The sequence below is a fragment of the Vicia villosa genome, linkage group LG5 (assembly GCF_029867415.1).
Source record: "Vicia villosa cultivar HV-30 ecotype Madison, WI linkage group LG5, Vvil1.0, whole genome shotgun sequence".
Lineage (NCBI taxonomy): Eukaryota > Viridiplantae > Streptophyta > Magnoliopsida > Fabales > Fabaceae > Vicia > Vicia villosa.
Window position 1 is genome coordinate 59,053,521 of NC_081184.1, and position 22,967 is coordinate 59,076,487.

General features: G+C 39.6%; 1 long non-coding RNA gene across 2 annotated transcripts; it reads right to left on the minus strand.

Annotated features, from left to right (window-relative positions):
- Positions 1-18,046: 18,046 nt before the first annotated feature.
- On the minus strand, positions 18,047-19,585 carry LOC131606659 (uncharacterized). Of its 2 annotated transcripts, none has more exons than XR_009284942.1 (4): positions 19,146-19,585; positions 18,912-19,030; positions 18,364-18,753; positions 18,047-18,254 (listed from the first exon to the last, which is right to left on the minus strand). It is a non-coding gene; the product is annotated as an uncharacterized LOC131606659 (long non-coding RNA). The 2 variants fall into 2 exon arrangements; XR_009284941.1 differs by having other exon boundaries at positions 18,047-18,260.
- Between the last annotated feature and the right edge of the window lie 3,382 nt (positions 19,586-22,967).

A 22,967-nucleotide genomic window follows, 5' to 3' on the forward strand; every position in this document is an offset into this window, starting at 1 on the left:
AGTGTTTTTCTATCCTTCAAAAAGCAGTTTTTTGTCAAAGGGCATATGATCAAGATAATATCTCCAAATGAAAAATATGTTCCAAAGTGGCTTATAGAGGACATCTTGAGGTTTCCAAAAAGTCCTAGAACTCCTTCATAGCTTAAAAATTGAGGGAGATATTCCCTGTCAAAGTTGGGCAATTTTGGAGGGAAAATGTGAAATAAAAGAGGTTCAAATTGGAATTTTTTTGCAAATGGGCCTAACCTTTTAAGCTTTAATCTTGATCCACAAGTTACCCAAGCTATCAAATTCACTTGCCACGAATTATAGGATTTTTATTTGATTTTATACGATTTTTATTCATTTAAATAATGATTTAAAGTTGCATAAATCAAAGGAAAATCAACTATTTGGTTATGAATCTTATAAAGACCAATTTCAATCAACATTTATTTCATATTTCAATATAATTTTCGTGAGCAAAGTGATTGGAAAGAGAAGGAGCATAATTGAGCCAATTTTGGAAATCTTTTATCCAAGAATCAATCAAAAACCAATTTGACAAATTAACAAGAATCAATCCACATTTGTTAACCTAATTTGTTCTACTATAAATACCTAAGTTATACAGATTACAAGGGGATTTTTTTGGAAGGTTTGCATCCCTGAAGAACTCGTGGAGAACTTGAAAAATCCAAGAGAAAAACTCAAATCGGTTTCCAACTGGCAGAGCAATTCAAGGCGTATTGACGATTCAAAAACATTCCTGGATCATTCTTAGAGCTATTTCAACCATCACCAACGTTCCAGATTCCTAGAATTGTGCTCTGTGGCTCACGGTTTGCACTCACTAAACTTGGATTCGAATTCAATCTTTTACGCATCATACACATGATTTGATTGTATATTTATGTTTGCCATGATGCTATGAACATTTCTGGATAAGGTAATTGTGGTTTAATTGCTTGCGTGAGGGATTGCCATTGTTAGGGTTAAGAGCTTCCTAATTGGGGCTTTAGGATTTAGGCAAAATTAGACAAAATCAGGGGCTCCATCGTGTTTAGGAGGACACCACGCATTGATTAATGGTTTTACTTTGGATTTATATTGCTTGTATAGAGTTTTGTAATTTCACAAGTGTTATAGTGACGGATAAAACCGTCGCTATAGGTTGTTGCTACGGGCTTTGAGCTGTAGGTATAGCCCTGGTTTGAATTTGGGTTCAGCGAAGGAGAAAGGTGCGTGTCTCCATACGATTGGCCAGTTTGAATCTTGGCGCGTGTTTCTAGGTGTGCATTGCTTTTTTTTATATTATTGTATGATTGCGTTTAATTTGCAAACTGGGCAAATCGTTCAGATGGTAAACGCATCTTCTTGCAACCGAAGGGTCCAGGGTTCGATCCCTGGCCCTTGCCATATTATTTTTACCAAGCTTTGCTTCATAATTCTATGTGCTAACAGTTAGATGGTCCACCATGTTCCTCTAAGATCCAACCATAGGATTCTCAACATTCTTAGATCCAACGTACAGGACTGAATAAACATATCATAGACCTCCCAGCCTGCCATACTGAATCAAAATCTCTATAAACTAATTTATTTTATTTAATTTATATATTTTAATTAATTCTTTTTAATACTTATTTATATAATAAATATTTTTTAAATAAATTAATATATGATTAAAATATTAAATCATTAATTTATTGTTCGTCCCGATTAAATCTATTAATCGTGATGGGCAATAATCGATTTTTTTCTTAAACATATATTTAATTAAAATAATAAGTTTTATTTGGCTAAAGGGTTTCAGCCATTTTTATCAGTTGCGATGATTAGCCTCTTTTCCTCATTCTAATTCATTATCATTTTTAATCGAATCAATCGATAACGAGGGATAATGATACAAATTAAATTATTAAAACTCTTAAAATATACTTTTATTCGTTATCAGTGATAATTGAATTCATTAATTAAAATTGATAACGATGCAACTACTAATCTTTTAACTATGGTGATCGAATCTATTGATCATTGCGGTTAATAGTACATACTAATATTAGGGTTGTACGCCCAATCCTAAAACATTTCCCAAATCTAAGCATTTACAACACTTCAAATCCAACTACGGATTTTCATCCTTATTCAAAACTACGATAGGCCATTCAAAAAGCCTTCAAAACCATCCCAAATCAAATTCTAATCCTAAGAGCGTACAACCCTTCCCCGAACTGTAGACTCTGATCCTCCATAAGGAGGTACGTAGGCACTTGGCAACAAGGCGAGTCCCCTCCCCCATAAATCTCATTTTTTCCCGATTATGTTCCTTAATCATAAACCTTTAATATTAATAATCTTGCCTTTAACCCTTTTGATTGTCTGTAGCCTTTCGCTATTTTTTGCCATAAACCTTGATCATTATAATGCAAACCTTAGGAAAGGGTTGAGGGTGCCTAACACCTTCCCTCGACCTGAATATAGTATCTTACCCTGATCTCTTAACTGCGCGAGGTTTCCTATTCGCCTTGGTAGAATAGGTGGCGACTCTAAAGGTTATTTTTTAGGGCAGGTTGCTACAGTATTGTTAGCCACTGTCAGGTTTGGTTGAAAGTTGGAAACTTATTTGAATTTTTAGGTTTTGATCGGTGCAGGGATTTTAATATTGCTTGCAGCAGGCCTTGTATCTAGACTAGCATGGGTCTTGCTGTTTTCTTTTTGTACTAAACTGGTTTGATTTAAAATGCTCTTGATTTTTGTAAGAATTGAATCATGTATGCATAATAGTTGTAGCTGAATTAGATTGGACTGTTAGTGACTGAATTATTGAACAAACCTTGTTAGTTTATGCTTGACTTTTAGTCTGAATTCCCTGCCCCACTTGGTTTGAATTTCTCGAATCGTTAACTAATGCATGATGAACTTTACTGTTTGGCATAATTGAACTGATCAGGATAACCGTCATACTGCCGTGTCTACATGAATGTTGACTTCTTATGGTTGTATCAAAACAGGTTGTAGACATAGGATTGTGCATCCTGCATATTTTTGCTTGGATTATGGTATCTTTCTATGCAAAGGAGATGGATATGGCACTGAGTGGATTGTTATTGAACGAGAGTGATTTTTTTTAGCATGCCTCAAATGATCTAATTCTCTCTTTCCTCTTCTGTATAGGGTTTTGTATACTGTTTTTTGATGACAAAAAATCTCATTTTGGCTCAAGTTATGAAGAGGGAAATTGGCTCAAAGGTTAGTGAATGTCATGAATGATGTAGGTTTATGAAGTGAATATGATACAGATTTGTAGTGTATTTTGGCATGGATTATGTTATGGTATAGCTGAACTGGCTGCTACCTTTCTTCCCTTCTTTTTTGCGTGGTTGTGGAGAGCATCTCATGGGGCTGTTTGATATGTTGCCTGTATTTGCTTGGCTTGGTTCACTCTAGTGCAACAATTGGTTCAGTTATATTTGGCCTAGAAGTTTTGTTTGAATTTAGTGCAAGGATCCTAATTGTTTTATTTATGGTTTGCAGGTGATTCATAGCATGGTAACGGATGGTTGGAAACAAACATGAAGAGCGTTTAGGATTAAGTCTAGGCAAAGAACCCCCTTTTTTGTAACTTTGTAATTCTTTTGAAACCTTGTAGTAGATTTTGATGTATGACTTGAATGATGATGTGGACTTGACTGAATGAAATTTCATTTGAGTATTGACCATTGTATTGTTTTCTTAAATTCTCAGATGATCAAAGCAACATTTGAATGAACACTTCCATTTCCACTTTTTGCATCTTGAACGATTTAATCACCTTTGTGATGATAACTGGAAAAAAATGGCTTAAACCGAACTTTGATCATACTTTATAACTTTATTCACATGGATTCAAATTCACTTCATGATGAGTATCTCATTTATCTTTTTTTTTAACTCGAACTTGAATCAAAATTTATCTTGTATGCCCTGCATGAATTTTAAAACTCTTTTTCCTTTCTCACACTATTTCCATAACCAACGTTTTGCACTTCAAGAACGTGTGACGAAATCCTAAGCCATGTGTGCATCATCTTATCATTCAAACAACCAAATGAGCCCTCTTTTGTAGATGAATGAAAATCCTAACGAAACTTGAATGGGGATGATTGATTAAGGGAAATCCTCTTGACCATTATCAGAAATAGGGGAGTAAACCTTAATTGTCAGCTCAGGGAATAATGTTTCTCACATCCGAAGTCAAAATTCCATGGAGGATGCCCAACTCATAAATGTACTCCATTTGAATAACTTGTATGACAAGCCTTGAATATCTCATATTAAACTCTGCCCAAAATATTGAGGATAATAGCCCACGTTGATAGTGGAATCAACCCTAACACAAGTCAACCTCAATTGAAGTATCCCCGAGAATACAAATAGAACCCTAGCTTTTCAAAGTCCTTGATTCCGTTCCGGATTTATTGATTAGTGAATGCATGAGTCATGTTAATGCCATAATTGAAATATGCACATGAATGAGAAGTATAAGCCAGTTAGGAATAAAATGGGTAGGACAAATTTTAGGTATGACACATTCGATCTACGGGAACTTACACGGAAAATGAGTACGCAACCCAGCTTGCTGATCGGGAACGCAAATGTGAAGACCTTCAAAGCATTTAATATAAGCTAGCAAAGCAAATAACAAATGCTTGGGGCTTATACCATGTGAGCAGTTGGTCCAGTTGGCACAAATCGGGCAAAAAGCCTCACAATATCAAAATGCAAAAGTCTAAAGTCTAAAAATTTATGGAAAACTGTATGCACATAAGTCCAAAACTTGGGCCGACCTATGGCTACATACTCAGGAAAATTGTAAATGTTAAATAAATTTAAAAGACAACTGAATTAGAAAAAGGTCCATAAAACTTAAATTCGAAAGCCTCAGCAGGGCTATGTTTGGATTACATGAGGGAAATTAAATAAAGGAGGACATAGTCACTCCACAAAAGCGTTACGTAAATGCATCCATAGCGGATGACTAACCAAAACAATGAAAAAAACTTCAAAGTTCTTCACACATTTTCTGGATTCAACTCGGCGACATTCACGGGTTCATTCACGGCAGGTTGAGGAGAAGGAGTATGTTCCGCGTCCAGTGGATCCACAAGGCAGCCATCCTACACCACCTTAAGAAAATCCACCTCGGACAAATCCACTTCAAGGTAAAGAACCAGGACTTGCTCCTTAGCTTTGTCAAAAGCCTCATCGCCAGCTGTCAGCACCTCAATCTATAATTTCTTCAGAGATTCCTTTAAGTCCTCATTAGCATCTATTGTCGACTTCAACTGATCTTTCAGATCGGCAATAGTGCTGTTGAGTTGGGACTACGAGGACTCCTTCTTGGTCTTTAGCTCGCCAAGGTCTTTCTCCAAGCCAGAAGCCTTATCTTTCGTATCCCTTAAACTCTTTTCCAGCTTAGCTATCTCCTCTTCCTAGAGCTTCTGGTCCTTCTCAAGGTTGTGGGCCTTTTTCACCCTATCGTCCCCGACTTCAAAGAGACCCCGGGACAGGATCATGCTCCTCATATGGTAAGAGCTAAGATTCTAAAAAAGCTCTTGAGGACCCACCGACTTGGCTCTCTCAACATCACCCTCAGCATTCAGGTGATCATACGCGTACTTGACTTCATCAAAGTCATTGCTCCAAAACTTGAACTTTTCAGGCTTGTCATCGCTACCTTTGCCAAGACCTCGCATAAGAGGAAGCATGTCAACGTCTCTTTGATAGGCATCTTCAGTCATTACAGTTTGATGCTTCTTTGGAGTCGGCTGGCATTGCTCTTCGATAACTTCTTAAGTTGGCACCCCTTGTTCAGGAATCTCCATGGACAATGACTTGGAGGACGTAAACTTCTTGCGTTTGCTGGTCCGAGTCTCAAGGTCGGTCAGGTTATAATAGTTCTTGGTCGGGCCCCAATTCCAATCCGAGCAACTGTTGCATCCCAAAATTTGCCCTCTTTCTCTGTGCCATAAGTTAACAGACGTTTATTTCGTCATTCGAAAATTGAAGAAAATTATAAAGAGTTTTATTGAAGATGCGTTTGATGGGAATCTGTTCATTAGACTTGAGGTGGATTTAAATTCAAGAATAATCAATGTGAAATAAAGTTCTTTAACATTTGTGTGAGATTTCTTAGTATTTCAGTTACGAGATTAGAACAATTCACTGTATTCATGTCATGTCTGAATATTCACCAGGTTCATTTGATATCATCCAAACGCCATCCGAGCTTCACTCATTCCTTATGCCATTGAGGTTTAGATGAAAATTGGAAGAAATATTGTCGGAAGTTCATAAAGTCGAGAGTTAAAACCGCGGGATTTAGATTCAAAGTTCTCTTACAAATCCTAACCAATATCCATATTGCCATTCAAAACTCATTCAAAAAACCAATTTTATACAAAATCTAAGACAAAATGTTACACCTACAAAATCCATATCCATTACAAATCAGAAGCCCATTCAAATATACCATATTCAAAAATCCACATAAAATTACAATACCATTCAATACAGTCCATTCACACAAAATCTATACATCCATGATCCAATATTCAAGTCCATCCATTACATATTAAATTGAATTACAAAATAAAAGCCCAATTGATGTTGAAAAAAAACTTGCAGCCTGCATCAGAAAGCCAATGAACGATTCCATATTTTTGAACATTCAACCAACCCTGCAGCTATCCAAAAAAAAACAGCATTCACCAACAGAAAACGGAAGGAACTTCAGAACCGAGGATCGATAACAAACTTGTAACAAAACCTTCTCTCCACTGATTCTTAGTTCCAATCAATCTTTAAACCTTCTCCTTCAATTCTCCAAGAACCTCCAACATCATCTCCATTGAGTCTTTCACAGTTCATTCAATCATCACCAAGAAAAATCAGAGTAGAAAAACGTAACAGAAAAAAGGAACCTCATAATAGAAAAAGATCAGAAGAGAACTCACCTCATAACCGAAAACAGAATTCGAAAAAACTCAGAACGAGGTTCAATCTTCTTCAAGCTCTGAATCTTTCAATCCTCTCTCTCGATTCAATCTTGAATTTTCCAACACCTCAATTTTCAGATTCGGACAAATCTTCATATTCACCATAATCTTCAACTCACGCTCTGAGAAAACCGATAACAAGCTCCTTTGATATAACCTTCAATCTTCACTTTCCTTAAATCCTGCAAGAAAAACTAGAGGAATATACATTGATTCAATCTTCATCATTCAACAGAAAACTCATGATAATCAATATTCTACAAATCTGCAAAAGTAGCAACGATCATCATCGTCGTCAATCAGCAAGAACAACTCGTTCTCGTCATCATCGCGACGTCACCTTCACAATCTCGATCTCAGATTCGTCCTTGCTTTCATCATCATCTTCAACGTTTCAATCATAAACTCTCCTACTCCATCATTAACAATCTTGCTTCACCTGCAACAACATTACGCAATCTGCAGAAACATCACCACAACGACATCATCATCACCATGCTACGATAACAGCTTCGCCACAAATGAAAAGAAAGGGGAGGAAAGGAATCAAAGAAGCGCGTGATTGGAGAGATACCTGGCTTTAACGTTGGATTCCTTCTCATCGGCACCGTGGAAGAGACGCTAGACATTCTCCGGTAGATCAAATCGGAGTTGAAGCAGAGATTGTGGCGGAAAGAGTTGAGTCAAATCGGAGACGAGTTGAAGCTTGAATTGAGAGGGAGCTTGAATCGAGAAAAGCGAGAGAAAGATTGAATCGGAAACGACGGAGAGATCGAGAAGACGGAATCATAGAGGCAGACGGAGCACTGTGTTCACCAGAGGTTTGAGATATCGCCGCCGTTCTTCGTTTGAGAGAAGAGGAAGAAGTTGAATTTCAAACGTGAAGGTTCACTTCAAACCTAATCTCCTTTTAATTTTCACTTTTTTTCATTAACATTGATTTAACGTAATTAATTGCTATTAATTGAGTTTGTTAACAACAAAATCTGATTAGTTAATTGAGATTAATATGTGATTAAACAATTTGGATGTAAATCATTTTAATTGAATCAAAATCAGAATCCATGGATCATTTGGCTTGGGCTTTGCTCCCACGAAATTGCTGGTTACACCACAAGAAGCCCACGCATCCTCTATTTTTTGGCATAATAAAATCTGACTTACAAAAAACACCCCTGGGCCCTGTTCTGATTGGGCCTGCGAAATCCTTAGTTTCTACATACTACTTTCACTCAATAAACCCCCTGTGTGCATAATTCATATTAAGATTTAGTGTTTTTTTAACTAGTTTGTTGCTTGTCATTTTTAGTATAACAAAATGTATGAAAAAACATTTATCTTTGTTAGATTTTTGACATAATAAAAACAATTTTCTTATGAGATTTTAGCTTAGTAAAACATGTAAAATCATTTATGTGTTAGTTTTTCGATAGAAAATGCTATAAAAACAATTACATTTGTTAGACTTTTCCGTGATAAAAAAATTAATAAAAACATGTCATACCTCTTGCTTGTTAGAATTTTAATGTCTTGTTACATAGTTTTCTAATTTTTAGATGAAAATGCCATAAGAAACAATTTAATCTTGTTAGATTTTATTTTAGAATTTACTTAGAATTTAATTGCTATTATTTTCTGTGGTGGTGCGCGTTTGCCTTGTTATTACTGATTTGGTTGTTGAGATGTGCGAGGTACTTCGAGAGAGCCTTCGATTGCGATTAGACTTGCTTCGTGTTCCACTTTATTTGTGGGACACGATTTCGCTTCTGGTGCGATTGATTTGAGTCGTGTTCCACTTTATTTGTGGAATACGAACTTCTTCCTAACAGGACTCATCTGATCTCTCATTCATTGAGATGTATATTCCTGCATTGTCTGACTTGTGTTCTCTTGCAGGTTGCTTATGTGGTTATGCTCGACGTGTACCACATGTCGCTCGTGATTTATTTTCACGACGACGCTTTCTGACTCGCTTTGCTTGATGATGGCTTACGCGAAGTATTCTAGACTTCTCTGCTTACACTTGCTAGCTCATTGCGGATTTGCTATCCGTTCGGTATTGTCTCCTTGTCCCTTTTACCGCTTTCTGCATCATCCTTTAACATGAGAAGTAGGACCTAGACATGCATCTGGCCAAGCCCTCGAAAGAGGCTCTGTTTTTGTTGGTGTGTTTACATTTGTGCTTTGCGGCAGGGAGTCACGGTGTAATAAGTCCTATATGGCACTCCGTTAAGTCCTCATGGAAGGCACGCGGAAAGGGTTAGTAATCAACCCCCGCAGAGTCTCATCGAGTCCGTTCGGTATGCGCACGCTACGCTTCGCTTGCTTATGAACCAGCACAAGATCTTGTTATCGAGTATGTCAGGAAAAGGGTTCATGCAACCGGACTCCCGCCTTTCCTATAGCTCGCGTTGTTCGACGTTGACGCTCGGTGTACGCACGCACCGTTTTCCTTTATGATCCGTGACGGCTTGGTTGCTGAGAGGGACTCGCTCCTCTTGTCTATGGCCCGATGATTTTCGCGAGGTCTAATGCTTGGTTGACTTGGGTTGAGTTGCTCCCCTTGGCTATGGCGGGACCGCTTTTCTACCATTCGGTCAGTACCGTTGGTTTTGTTTGCTTTACGAGCGGAGCTCGTTTGTGTGATATTATTGTTTGCTCCCCTTTTCCTTCGTAGGTTGATAGCTTAGCTTAGACTTGTACCCTTTGTATGATAACATTAGGTAGCAAGCTTTCCCCTTTAGCTTAGGTTTTCCTCATGCATTCTTTAAAACACAAACCACACTCTTTGATTTTCTTTTCTTAAGAGCTTGTTATTTCCGCTCCATTCCCAAGCATAAGTCTCCAAAGGTCGAGCAGCGGAGTGCGAATGTAACTCGTTCACCTAAAAAACACAAAACAAACAGAAATTAGTTAGCCGAGCTACGGTACCTCTGATTCCGCAAAACGGATACGTAGGCAGCGGGGTAGGGCCCGTGCGAGTTGAATTTTTTCTTTTCCCTACATTCTGCAAACATTTTAGTCCAGATTAGCGTAGATTTGTTACACACCCATAGTTTTAGACACAGGCATGGATACCATCGAGTACGATGGGCGCGAGGGGTGCTAATACCTTCCCCTCCTGTAACCGACTCCCTTACCCTTTTTCTCTGGTTGTGAGACCGTTGTTTTGTTTTGTGGTTTGCTGGCATTCCCTTCCTTTTTAGGATAAATATGTTAGTGGCGACTCTGTTAATTTTCGCGGTAGCGACAGCTGGCGACACTGTTGGGGACGTCTCGACCTGTTGCTGGTCCGGACCTAGCGAGTCGATCCTAGCGCTTGTGTGTTTATCATTGGGTGTTTTTATTGCTTTGCATATTTGCCTGTTTGCATTGCATTCTATGTGCGCTTTTACTTTTCTGTATCATATTCTGGACTGGCTGGATCTCTGTCTGTTGGGTGGGTGTTTCAAGAGGTAAAAGGCCTAATACCCAGGCTATGTGTGAACCATAGGAACCCTAGGATAGAGTGGGAGCATGGTTTGTCTCGAGGTGTATGTCTCGGGATGGATTATGTGACCACGAGCAGAGTAGTGGTTTCAAACGGAGGTATTATCGTCACCCGCATCCGCGCAGTGATGATGCTTACCTTCGGGAGGACCGTATACTGCGTTTCATGACCTTACCTTGGCCTAGATTTTACCCGTGAGTGGGGTGGGAATAAATGATCATATAACAGGTACATTGTTGGTGACCGCTATTCTCGTTTGTGGGTTACCGCTGTTCTCGTTCGTGTGTACTATCGGTTCCTGTTCGTGGGGTACTATGGTTCTTGTTCGAGTGGTAATATGTGTTCTATTCCAATGTGTTATTGACTATGGGATTTGGTTCCGTGGATTGATATTCTATGTTCTGAGTGTATACTATTTGGGGCCCGAACCTTTGGCTTTGTCCTATGTGTATTACCGGCAGTCTAGAATGCCCGGTGGGCGGCACTAAGTCCCACCACTTTGCATCATTGCATATTTACTTTCCAAAAAATGATGTACAAAAAATAACTAGCATACTAGCATACGTGTTCCTTCCCTTTCCAAGGAATCGTGTCTTTAAGTCTCGTGCCGAGCTTTTCCATCTCTTGCTTTCTAAAAAAATCAAAACACGGGGATTCCTTGGAAATCGAATGAACATGGCATTGCATTCATATCATGCATCTCATACATCTCATGCATAACAGGTGTTCAAGATCAAGGGTCTCTTATTCAGACTTGGTATTCTCACCAGACTCAGAGACTTGATTTGTTCTTATTGTGTGTTCAAAGATCATTCATGGAACAACTTTGTGGGGTAACCAAGATGAAAGCTCAGTTTGGGGTTCTTTTTGAAGACTTGTCTTATGATCATTTTCTTCCATGATTGCTTTATTTGCAACTGGTTAAGCTCCGTACTGTGTGGATGTCTACCGAGTCTATGCTTGATGATAATGACACTAGGTGTGAGTTCTATTCTGGGGCACCTGGTCATGATGTTAGTATCTACAAGTCTTTGAAGTTGCTTGGGGCTCCCGCACGAGGGATAAGCAAGACATTGTCTATCTTGAGCATTGCATCATTTGCATTGCTCGAATCCCTGAAGCACTAACAAATTCCGTGTGACTTCGTCAGAATATTCTGCCAGGCGGTAATCAAGAGTGTTTTGCAAAGGCACCTCTCATTCGCAAGGTTCTGCTCCATATCTTAAGTCACCTCCTCCTCTTGGAGTTTCCTTGTCGCTAGCATTTTCTTGTCAACAGAGACGGAAAGAGTAAGAATCAAGTTGATGTGATCCTAATGCCTTGTGTCCAGTTGCATCCCTGCTTGTTGGAATTTCAGCTGGTTAAGATTCATGTTTTGGTTCTTCCTCACCACAAACTGCGCTCCTAATTTCAATGACAATACTAGGTGTGTTCCATGTTGGGGCACCTGATCATAATGTCAAGCCTTATAAGGTGTTGAAGTGCGAAAAGTACAAGACTTGCTCAATGCAGAGATGTTTGAGTTTATTCATATTGGTTCCTACTGGTCAATCCCATTTCATATGCTGCAAGTAGAATGTTTGTTTTTCCTCGAGGAAGTAACTCATGAGAATCACTTGCAATTGGTACTGCCAGAGGTTTCCTTCACAACAACTATTGTGTGTTCCAAGTAACGACTTTGATGACCAAGTGGCAGAGGTTATTGTTGTTCGCAGATAGTAATACAAGTTTCCTCAATTCATGATGGTGTTTTCTGTTTCAGCAGCTATATTTAGGGCTCCCGACCGAGGGATAAGCAAGACTTTGTGTTCTTGAGTTTGCATCATTGGCAGCTCAAATCCCTAAAGCATTCACAAACTCCAGTCGTTGTTGTTTGGGGCTCCCGACTGAGGGATAAGAAAGACGCCTTGTATCTTGAGTATGTGCACCACTAGCACAACTCAAATCCCTAAAGCTGAGCACTTACAACTTTTGTAAGGCCTTGCCGAAATTTTCTTCCAGGAAGTGATCTAAAGTGTTTTGATGTAGTGCTTGGTATGCTTTCCACTATGGGGCACTTGGTTATCTGATTGAAGACTATCAGTTATTCAAACACAAGGTTCAATACCTGATTGGCTCAAAGGTTATCACATTCACACCTGAAGGCCAGAATTGAAGTTCTCCTTTGATGCAACGGATCTTCTGAAGCAATAAGTCCATACGGAGAGGGTCTCCTCAACATTGGCAATTCCTAATTCATCATGCATGTTCATGTTTAAGCTTTCTTGTTTTGTTCAATACTATTGTATGCAAAACTTGATTATTTTTGAACTATAATCATAATGCATTGGATATGTTTGTCTTAAAAAAATCCATTCGTTTTTGCTCTTATATGTTTTTCTATGCTTTTTGTGATACTTAACTCTTGTTTATAAAGCACGATAACTCTGTAGGGAGAATGATGAACATAATACCAATAACCTCAAATGATATGCTTTTAAGTAGAACCCTGTTGATGATGTACAGGCATTGTTTCAAATTCCCAAACACTAGAGATATAAGGGAGTGAAACCCTTGTTAACCCCGCTGAGCCTTCGAAGCAGGAGTTTCTTTTCTCTAAAAAAACCCTTATTTTTAACCCATGGGCAGGGTAGTGGTCAGTTAACCTGATCGAGCATTCGAAACTCATCAGGAGTGCACCTAAGGATACAACAGAAGGTTGAGGATAGTCAGATCCACAGCGATTATCCCTCTCCTCATGAGGTCGAGACATCAAATTTATCCCTCACGTCATGAGGTCGAGACCAACATCAAAGCCGCTGTGGTTTATCCCTCACATCAGGAGGTCAAAATATGACGATACCACAATGGTAATTCTTCATCAATCAATGACTCAGGCAGTCACAATCACTTCCAACAAATCTGAGATTCAGGATCACACGACTTGTTCAAAAAAAGAATGAATCAAAAAGAAAAGAAAAAATAAAGAAAGCTCGCTAAGTCAACAACTTGAAAATAAGTGACTTAGGCAAAAGTTAGGGCATCCCGCTGGACATCCAAATCAAAATTCAAAAGAATTTGTCCAGGCAAAAGTTAGGGAAACGAAAAAAAAAAGCAAAGAAAAAGCTAAAAACAAGGATTACAAAATAAAGATCCTCAACAAAGAACAAATTCGTGTGATCAGACACCAGAAACGAAAGGTAAAGTGACTACCATGTCTGAACGCCTCATTGATTCCTCAATCATATCAAATTTCTCTTAAAAGATGAATGCTCGTGTCAAGTTAACTGGACTTAGGACTGGAGAACATCATGAAGAGGGTGGGCACCAAATAATTTGAGCCTAAAAATCCTTTTTTTCTAAAAACCGTGAACCTGGCCACGTTACAACCCTTAAAAGTCCTAATTGAAGCAAGGTTAATTTGAAAGCAAACTATACACGAGAATACGGTAAGCTGACTCCTAGGAGATCTGCTAAGCGCTTGAGTTGGTATCACACCATCTTTCTTTAACAAAAACTCGATGTCAGGATATCTTTTCAAAAAGTTTGTTTAAACTTCGAGACAAACATACTCTTTGTATTAGAATTATATTTCTCATAATAAACATTCTTTGCATATGAACAAGTGCTTGACATCAAGAAAGTTTCCATCATGAACTTCAGATGAAAAGTGTATCCTCCCGAAGGACAAGTTGTCTTCAGAACTCCGTTGAACAGAGGCAGCAATATTTCAAAGTCTGGTCACCCTCAAGGGCACAAAAGCAGTTGATTACTCTATCGAGTAAGTTTTAAATCAATCTGAGGCAATCAGGTCTCTCAAAGTGCTAAATAATCAGGGGCATTCACCCAAGCACAGTCGAAGCTACCTCCAATACAGGCCAGGCAAGGGCATGGTTCCAAGTTTCATGATATTGGGGCAAGTCAGTTTGATATGAACAGATATCAGAAGGTCTTTACAAGACGAATTTATTCAAAGTCCTTACAGGCTGGGGAAAAGCAATATACAGTGGCATTCTTTCCTCATCAGGAGGTGTCCAATTTAAAGTTCGGGTGTGAGCTAAACAATTTATGAACTTGAGGATTTAGGGTCGTCATCCTCAGCAGCCAGAAGCTGAATGTCCAATACTTGTTGGCATTCTTACAACCAATACGAATATGCAGTACACTGTGAAAGCCAATGCCTATTTGGTCCCTTTGTATTCAACACTTGCTTTACCCCTTAAGCCCACTTCTTGGTGGCACTCTCTCGGAAAATCAATTCATGTTTGATGCTCCGAACGATACTTGTTTGGTGTTCTAATCATTGCTTACCTATCAGCTCATTGAATCCATTGCTTGTGTGGAGATTTTCGGTTGTCTGACAATCTGTTTGTTCTTGCATTTTCCTATTATGGGTGAGCATCACCATCCTCTGCCTTATGAGGAAACCTCATGAAGATGTCGTGCTATATCCTGGGGGCATTTTCATCTGTATATCTCGCAGGTACATCCTTTCGAGTACACCATGTCAGCGCGTTGGCGGATTTAGACAAGTGAGAGATTCTCATTCCCCAGCTGAGTACATTCAGACGAGGTTTTCTTTGTTCCAAGATTCCCATCTCCTCAGCAAAGCACATCTCAATGCAATCTCCGTGCTTCAGAAGCCTTATTCCCCGGTGGAATATCTTCTCCCCAGTTGAATCATGATCGAAAGGTATCTGATTCCCCAGCAAGCTCTTAATGAGGTTCCTTGCCTGAATTCCTCATTTCCCTAGTAGAGTGTTTCTCTCCCCAACAGATTGACCTGTTGTCCCCAAGAGAGTCATCTTATTCCCTAGTGGAGTTGTCTTAGCAAGAGGTTTTTATGCCAAGTTCCTTATCCCCAGCGGATTTTTTATCTCCTCAGTGGATCGTTATGCAGAAGTATCCATCTTCTCCACTGAGTCTCTCCTCAGCAGAGTTTCACTTGCATCCTCAACAGAATCTGTTTCCGTCAAGGATTTCCCAAGCGGAATGCGTCTTACACCAGCAAGTGGTCACTCCCCATCAGAGTTGTCTCAATGACTTGCCCTTATCTCCACATCCCCAGAGTGTTGAGAATTTTCTTCTCCTATGAAGTTGTCAGGGGATTCCCTAAGCAGTCAATTGGGATGTTCATATCCCCAAGCGGGATTTATTTCTCCAGCCAGAGCTCGCATCTAGATTTGATCGTCTCCAGCAGATTTCTGATCTATCTTTGCCAGCTCGCAATTCTGACTTCTGGTCACTCATCTTGTCCTCCCCACAGAGTTCCATACTCTCTCCAGGACTTCTTCAGCAATTCAGTGCTTCTCCGTTGTTTCCCTAAGCAACGTTCGAATCATGCATCATTCCCATTGCATTCTCAAAAACGTATAGCGTCTCCTTCTCAGGAGTGTTATTCCATAAACATTCATACATGCATCATGCATAAATCATATCATATCTGTTTCTTTCTACAGGAAAGTTACTAAGATACAAATGCCTCCCAGAGAGCAGCTCGCCTAATCATTGCAGGCTCTTACCCTGATATTTAAATCAGAAGAAGTTTGTCTCCCTCTCCCTGACATTGTCAGACCAGATGAAAGCCATGCTTATTCCCGATGTCCCCAGATCGGTTGAAGATATTTGTTCCTATCCTGATTCCAGTTCAGTTAAAGGAACCGGCTCCGGATCTCTGTCGATCTTCCGAAGGAGCAAGCCTGCTGATGCCTCAGATCAGTTGGAAATATCCACGTCCTGACGATTTATTTTCATTCAGAAGAAGAACTCATCTGCCCAGTCCTGATGCCTACTATCAGTTGAAGATGTTTTCTTTTCCCGGCGTACACAGTTCGGAAGAGATATCCGTTCCTCTTCCTGATAAACCAGACTTTCAGTTGAGGGAACCGCCTCCGGATCTCGTCGATCTTCCGAAGGAGCAAGCCACTGATATCATCAGATCAGATGGAGATATCTGCCTGATTGACTTTTTCATTCAGAAGAGGATTGTTCTACTTATTTTCTAGCATCGAGCCTAGATCAGTTTAAAGACTTCCTTTCCCGGCGTACACAGTTCGGAAGAGATATCCGTTCCTATTCCTGATAAATCAGACTTTCAGTTGAGGGAACCGCCTCCGGATCTCGTCGATCTTACGAAGGAGCAAGCCACTGATACCCAGATCAGATGGAGATATCTACCTGATTGACTTTGTCATTCAGAAGAGGATTGTTCTACTTATTTTCTAGCATCGAGCCTAGATCAGTTTAAAGACTTCCTTTCCCGGCGTACACAGTTTGGAAGAGATATTTGTTCCTATTCCTGATAAATCAGACTTTCAGTTGAGGGAACCGCCTCCGGATCTCGTCGATCTTACGAAGGAGCAAGCCACTGATACCCAGATCAGATGGAGATATCTACCTGATTGACTTTGTCATTTAGAAGAGGATTGTTCTACTTATTTTCTAGCATCGAGCCTAGATCAGTTAAAGACTTCCTTTCCCGGCGTACACAGTTCGGAAGAGATATTGTTCCTGTCCTGATAAATCAGACTTTCAGTTGAGGGAACCGCCTCCGGATCTCGTCGATCTTACGAAGGATCAAGCCACTGATGCCTAGATCAGTAGGAATATCTGCCTGATGATTTAATTGCATCAGATGGAAATGTCGCCTTGGTACCCAGACCAGAGATACTTACTACCTGTTGATGCCCAGATCAGCCGGAATATCTCATTTCGATGCCCAGATCGACTTAGACATCTATCCAGATCAGTCGAGATGTTACTTCTCTTGATATCCATATCAATTGAAGTTTTTTTTCCCCTGCCTGTGGGGTTGCCTGTTCCTTCTTATCGCAAGTTGGAGCTACTTAATTATCCAGGTCAACTGAAGTTTTTTCTCCCCGCTTGCGGGGTGGTACATTCCTTCTTATTACAAGACGGAGTCTTCTATTGATCAAGAGTGCAAATTTTCGAGTTCATTATGGTATTCAATCTCCTTCCACCTTAACGGTTCGAAACTTTCGTTTCTCACTCGCCAGGTTCAAGAAGTTTGAATAGGGGCAGCTGTTGCACCCCAGAATTTGCCCTCTTTCTCCGTGCCATAAGTTATCTGACGTTTATTTCGTCATTCGAAAATTGAAGAAAATTATAAAGAGTTTTATTGAAGATGCGTTTGATGGGAATCTGTTCATTAGACTTGAGGTGGATTTAAATTCAAGAATAATCAATGTGAAATAAAGTTCTTTAACATTTGTGTGAGATTTCTTAGTATTTCAGTTACGAGATTAGAACAATTCACTGTATTCATGTCATGTCTGAATATTCACCAAGTTCATTTGATATCATCCAAATGTCATCCGAGCTTCACTCATTCCTTATGCCATTGAGGTTTAGATGAAAATTGGAAGAAATATTGTCGGAAGTTCATAAAGTCGAGAGTTAAAACCGCGGGATTTAGATTCAAAGTTCTCTTACAAATCCTAACCAATATCCATATTGCCATTCAAAACTCATTCAAAAAACCAATTTAATACAAAATCCATATCCATTACAAATCAGAAGCCCATTCAAATATACCATATTCAAAAATCCACATAAAATTACAATACCATTCAATACAGTCCATTCACACAAAATCTATACATCCATGATCCAATATTCAAGTCCATCCATTACCAATTAAATTGAATTACAAAAGAAAAGCCCAATTGATGTTGAAAAAAAAACTTGCAGCAGCCTGCATCAGAAAGCCAATGAACGATTCCATATTTTTGAACATTCAACCAACCCTGCAGCTATCCAAAAAAAACAGTATTCACTAACAGAAAACGGGAGGAACTTCAGAACCGAGGATCGATAACAAACTTGTAACAAAACCTTCTCCCCACTGATTCTTACCTCCAATCAATCTTTAAACCTTCTCCTTCAATTCTCCAAGAACCTCCAACATCATCTCCATTGAGTCTTCCACAGTTCATTCAATCATCACCGAGAAAAATCAGAGTAGAAAAACGTAACAGAAAAAAGGAATCTCATAACAGAAAAAGATCAGAAGAGAACTCACCTCATAACCGAAAACAGAATTCGAAAAAACTCAGAACGAGGTTCAATCTTCTTCAAGCTCTGAATCTTTCAATCCTCTCTCTCGATTCAATCATGAATTTTCCAACACCTCAATTTTCAGATTCGGACAAATCTTCATATTCACCATAATCTTCAACTCACGCTCTGAGAAAACCGATAACAAGCTCCTTTGATATAACCTTCAATCTTCACTTTCCATAAATCCTGCAAGAAAAACCAGAAGAATATACATCGATTCAATCTTCATCATTCAACAGAAAACTCATGATAATCAATATTCTACAAATCTGCAAAAGTAGCAACGATCATCATCGTCGCCAATCAGCAAGAACAACTTGTTCTCGTCATCATCGCGACGTCACCTTCACAATCTCGATCTCAGATTCGTCCTTGCTTTCATCATCATCTTCAACGTTTCAATCGTAAACTCTCCTACTCCATCATTAACAATCTTGCTTCACCTGCAACAACATTACGCAATCTGCAGAAACATCACCACAACGACATCATCATCACCATGCTACGATAACAACTTCGCCGCAAATGAAAAGAAAGGGGAGGAGAGGAATCAAAGAAGCGCGTGATTGGAGAGATACCTGGCTTTAATGTTGGATTCCTTCTCATCGGCACCGTGGAAGAGACGCTAGACATTCTCCGGTAAATCAAATCGGAGTTGAAGCTGAGATTGTGGCGGAAAGAGTTGAGTCAAATCGGAGACGAATTGAAGCTTGAATTGAGAGGGAGCTTGAATCGAGAAAAGCCAGGGAAAGATTGAATCGGAAAAGACGGAGAGATCGGAGATCGAGAAGACGGAATCATAGAGGCGGACGGAGCACTGTGTTCACCGGAGGTTTGAGATATCGCTGCCGTTCTTCGTTTGAGAGAAGAGGAAGAAGTTGAATTTCAAACGTGAAGGTTCACTTCAAACCTAATCTCCTTTAAATTTTCACTTTTTTTCATTAACATTGATTTAACGTAATTAATTGCTATTAATTGAGTTTGTTAACAACAAAATCTGATTAGTTAATTGAGATTAATATGTGATTAAACAATTTGGATGTAAATCATTTTAATTGAATCAAAATCAGAATCTATGGATCATTTGGCTTGGGCTTTGCTCCCACGAAATTGCTGGTTACACCACAAGAAGCCCACACATCCTCTATTTTTTGGCATAATAAAATCTGACTTACCAAAAACACCCCTGGGCCCTGTTCTGATTGGGCCTGCGAAATCCTTAGTTTCTACATACTACTTTCACTCAATAAACCCCCTGTGTGCATAATTCATGTTAAGATTTAGTGTTTTTTTAACTAGTTTGTTGCTTGTCATTTTTAGTATAACAAAATGTATGAAAAAACATTTATCTTTGTTAGATTTTTGACATAATAAAAACAATTTTCTTATGAGATTTTAGCTTAGTAAAACATGTAAAATCATTTATGTGTTAGTTTGTTGATAGAAAATGCTATAAAAACAATTACATTTGTTAGACTTTTCCGTGACAAAAAAATTAATAAAAACATGTCATACCTTTTGCTTGTTAGAATTTTAATGTCTTGTTACATAGTTTTCTAATTTTTAGATGAAAATGCCATAAGACACAATTTAATCTTGTTACTTAGAATTTAATTGCTATTATTTTCTGTGGCGGTGCGCGTTTGCCTTGTTATTACTGATTTGGTTGTTGAGATGTGCGAGGTACTTCAAGAGAGCCTTCGATTGCGATTAGACTTGCTTCGTGTTCCACTTTATTTGTGGGACACGATTTCGCTTCTGGTGCGATTGATTTGAGTCGTGTTCCACTTTATTTGTGGAATACGAACTTCTTCCTGACAGGATTCATCTGATCTCTCATTCATTGAGATGTATATTCCTGCATTGTCCGACTTGTGTTCTCTTGCAGGTTGCTTATGTGGTTATGCTCGACGTGTACCACATGTCGCTCGTGATTTATTTTCACGACGACGCTTTCTGACTCGGTTTGCTTGATGATGGCTTACGCGAAGTATTCCAGACTTCTCTGCTTACACTTGCTAGCTCATTGCGGATTTGCTATCCGTTCGTTATTGTCTCCTTGTCCCTTTTACCACTTTCCACATCATCCTTTAACATGAGAAGTAGGACCTAGACAAGCATCTGGAAAAGCCCTCGAAAGAGGCTTTGTTTTTGTTGGTGTGTTTACATTTGTGCTTTGCGGCAGGGAGTCACGGTGTAATAAGTCCTATATGGCACTCCGTTAAGTCCTCATGGAAGGCACGCGGAAAGGGTTAGTAATCAACCCCCGCATAGTCTCATCGAGTCCGTTCGGTATGCGCACGCTACGCTTCGCTTGCTTCCGAACCAGCACAAGATCTTGTTATCGAGTATGTCAGGAAAAGGGTTCATGCAGCCGGATCCCCGCCTTTCCTATAGCTCACGTTGTTCGACGTTGACGCTCGGTGTACGCACGCTCCGTTTTCCTTTACGATCCGGGACGGCTTGGTTGCTAATAGGGACTCGCTCCTCTTGTCTATGGCCCGGTCATTTTCGCGAGGTCTAATGCTTGGTTGACTTGGGTTGAGTTTCTCCCCTTGGCTATGGCGGGACCGCTTTTCTACCATTCGGTCAGTACCATTGGTTTTGTTTGCTTTACGAGCGGAGCTCGTTATTGTGATATTATTGTTTTCTCCCCTTTTCCTTCGTAGGTTGATAGCTTAACTTAGACTTGTACCCTTTGTATGATAACATTAGGTAGCAAGCTTTCCCCTTTAGCTTAGGTTTTCCTCATGCATTATTTAAAACACAAACCACACTCTTTGATTTTCTTTTCTTAAGAGCTTGTTATTTCCGCTCCATTCCCAAGCATAAGTCTCCAAAGGTCGAGCAGCGGAGTGCGAATGTAACTCGTTCACCTAAAAAACACAATACAAACAGAAATTAGTTAGCCAAGCTACGGTACCTCTGATTCCGCAAAACGGATACGTATGCAGCGGGGTAGGGCCCGTGCGAGTTGAATTTTTTCTTTTCCCTACATTCTGCATACATTTTAGTCCAGATTAGCGTAGATTTGTTACACACCCATAGTTTTAGACACAGGCGTGGATAACATCGAGTACGATGGGCGCGAGGGGTGCTAATACCTTCCCCTCCTGTAACCGACTCCCTTACCCTTTTTCTCTGGTCGTGAGACCGTTGTTTTGTTTTGTGGTTTGCTGGCATTCCCTTCCTTTTCAGGATAAATAAGTTAGTGGCGACTCTGTGAATTTTCGCGGTAGCGACAGCAGCACGGGATTGCATCAGAAGCTTTCTCTTCTCGACAAGAGATAGATCAATCATTTTGTCTGCATAAGAGAATATCACATTGATTAGAAATATGTAAAAAGGAAAAATAAATGCTTCATTTCCGATAAGAAGGTAATTACCAAGAAAGGCCAGAAGTTCCTTATCAGGAACCGGAAGTAAGGATTTAATTTTCATCTTTCTGAAAGAATCTAAGACTTTCAAGCAAACACGCTCAACTTCACTTAGCTTCTCAAAGGTAAAGCCACATATGGGAACATGGTCTTTTGTCCAGTAGTGGGGAAAACGGGTGTGGCCATCAACTGCGTAGAGGACTTGGGGACAAGTCGGACCACCCTTCACTCTTACAAACTTACCCTTATAATCCTTATAATTGTTGGTGTAGGCTATCAAAAAGCTTCTTGAAGGGATGCCACTTATTTGTATCCAGCTATTCTTCTCTAAACCCTTCACCTCGAAGAAGGAGAAAAACAATCCTATTGTAGGAACAATGAAAACGGCCTCACAAACTCTCTGAAAGGCTTTTATGAAGCCCCGGATATTCGCACGGAGTTGTGATGGTGCTGCGTTCACGGTTTTGAGAATGTCGACTTCAAAGTCTGAGAAGGGAATCCTCACATTAAAGGTCTCTATCACAATCAGATAAAAGTAGAACAGCTTCTCCTTAGAGCTCGCTGGATGAAGGGTACAAACTCTATCCCCGGGTCCATAGGGTTCAAGCACCACGTCTTTTTCATTCTCGGTTGAGGAAATCCCTCTAAGGGAGCGAAGCTTTGCTATCTCGACTTCGTCGAAGGAGCTAGTCTTATACCTCATAACTTCGTCGTCAAAAGGAGCGGCGGTCTGCATAATGAATTCTATGGAACCTGAGGAGGAGGAAGAGGAAGGTGAATCAAAATCGTAATAGGGCTCGTTAAGAAGTCTATTCATTTCATCTTTCCCTAAACTCTCTTCCATGTCCCACAAGATTGAATCCCATAATTTCTTTCTCTCAGCGGCATTAGTGGGTTTTTCAAACATTTTATGGTATTCACCCATATGTGCCATAGCTGAGTACGTGTGCTTTGATTGAAAAATAAACAAAGAAAGTAAAAGGAGGAAAAAGGAACAATACCTGGAAAGTAAAAACTTGTTGG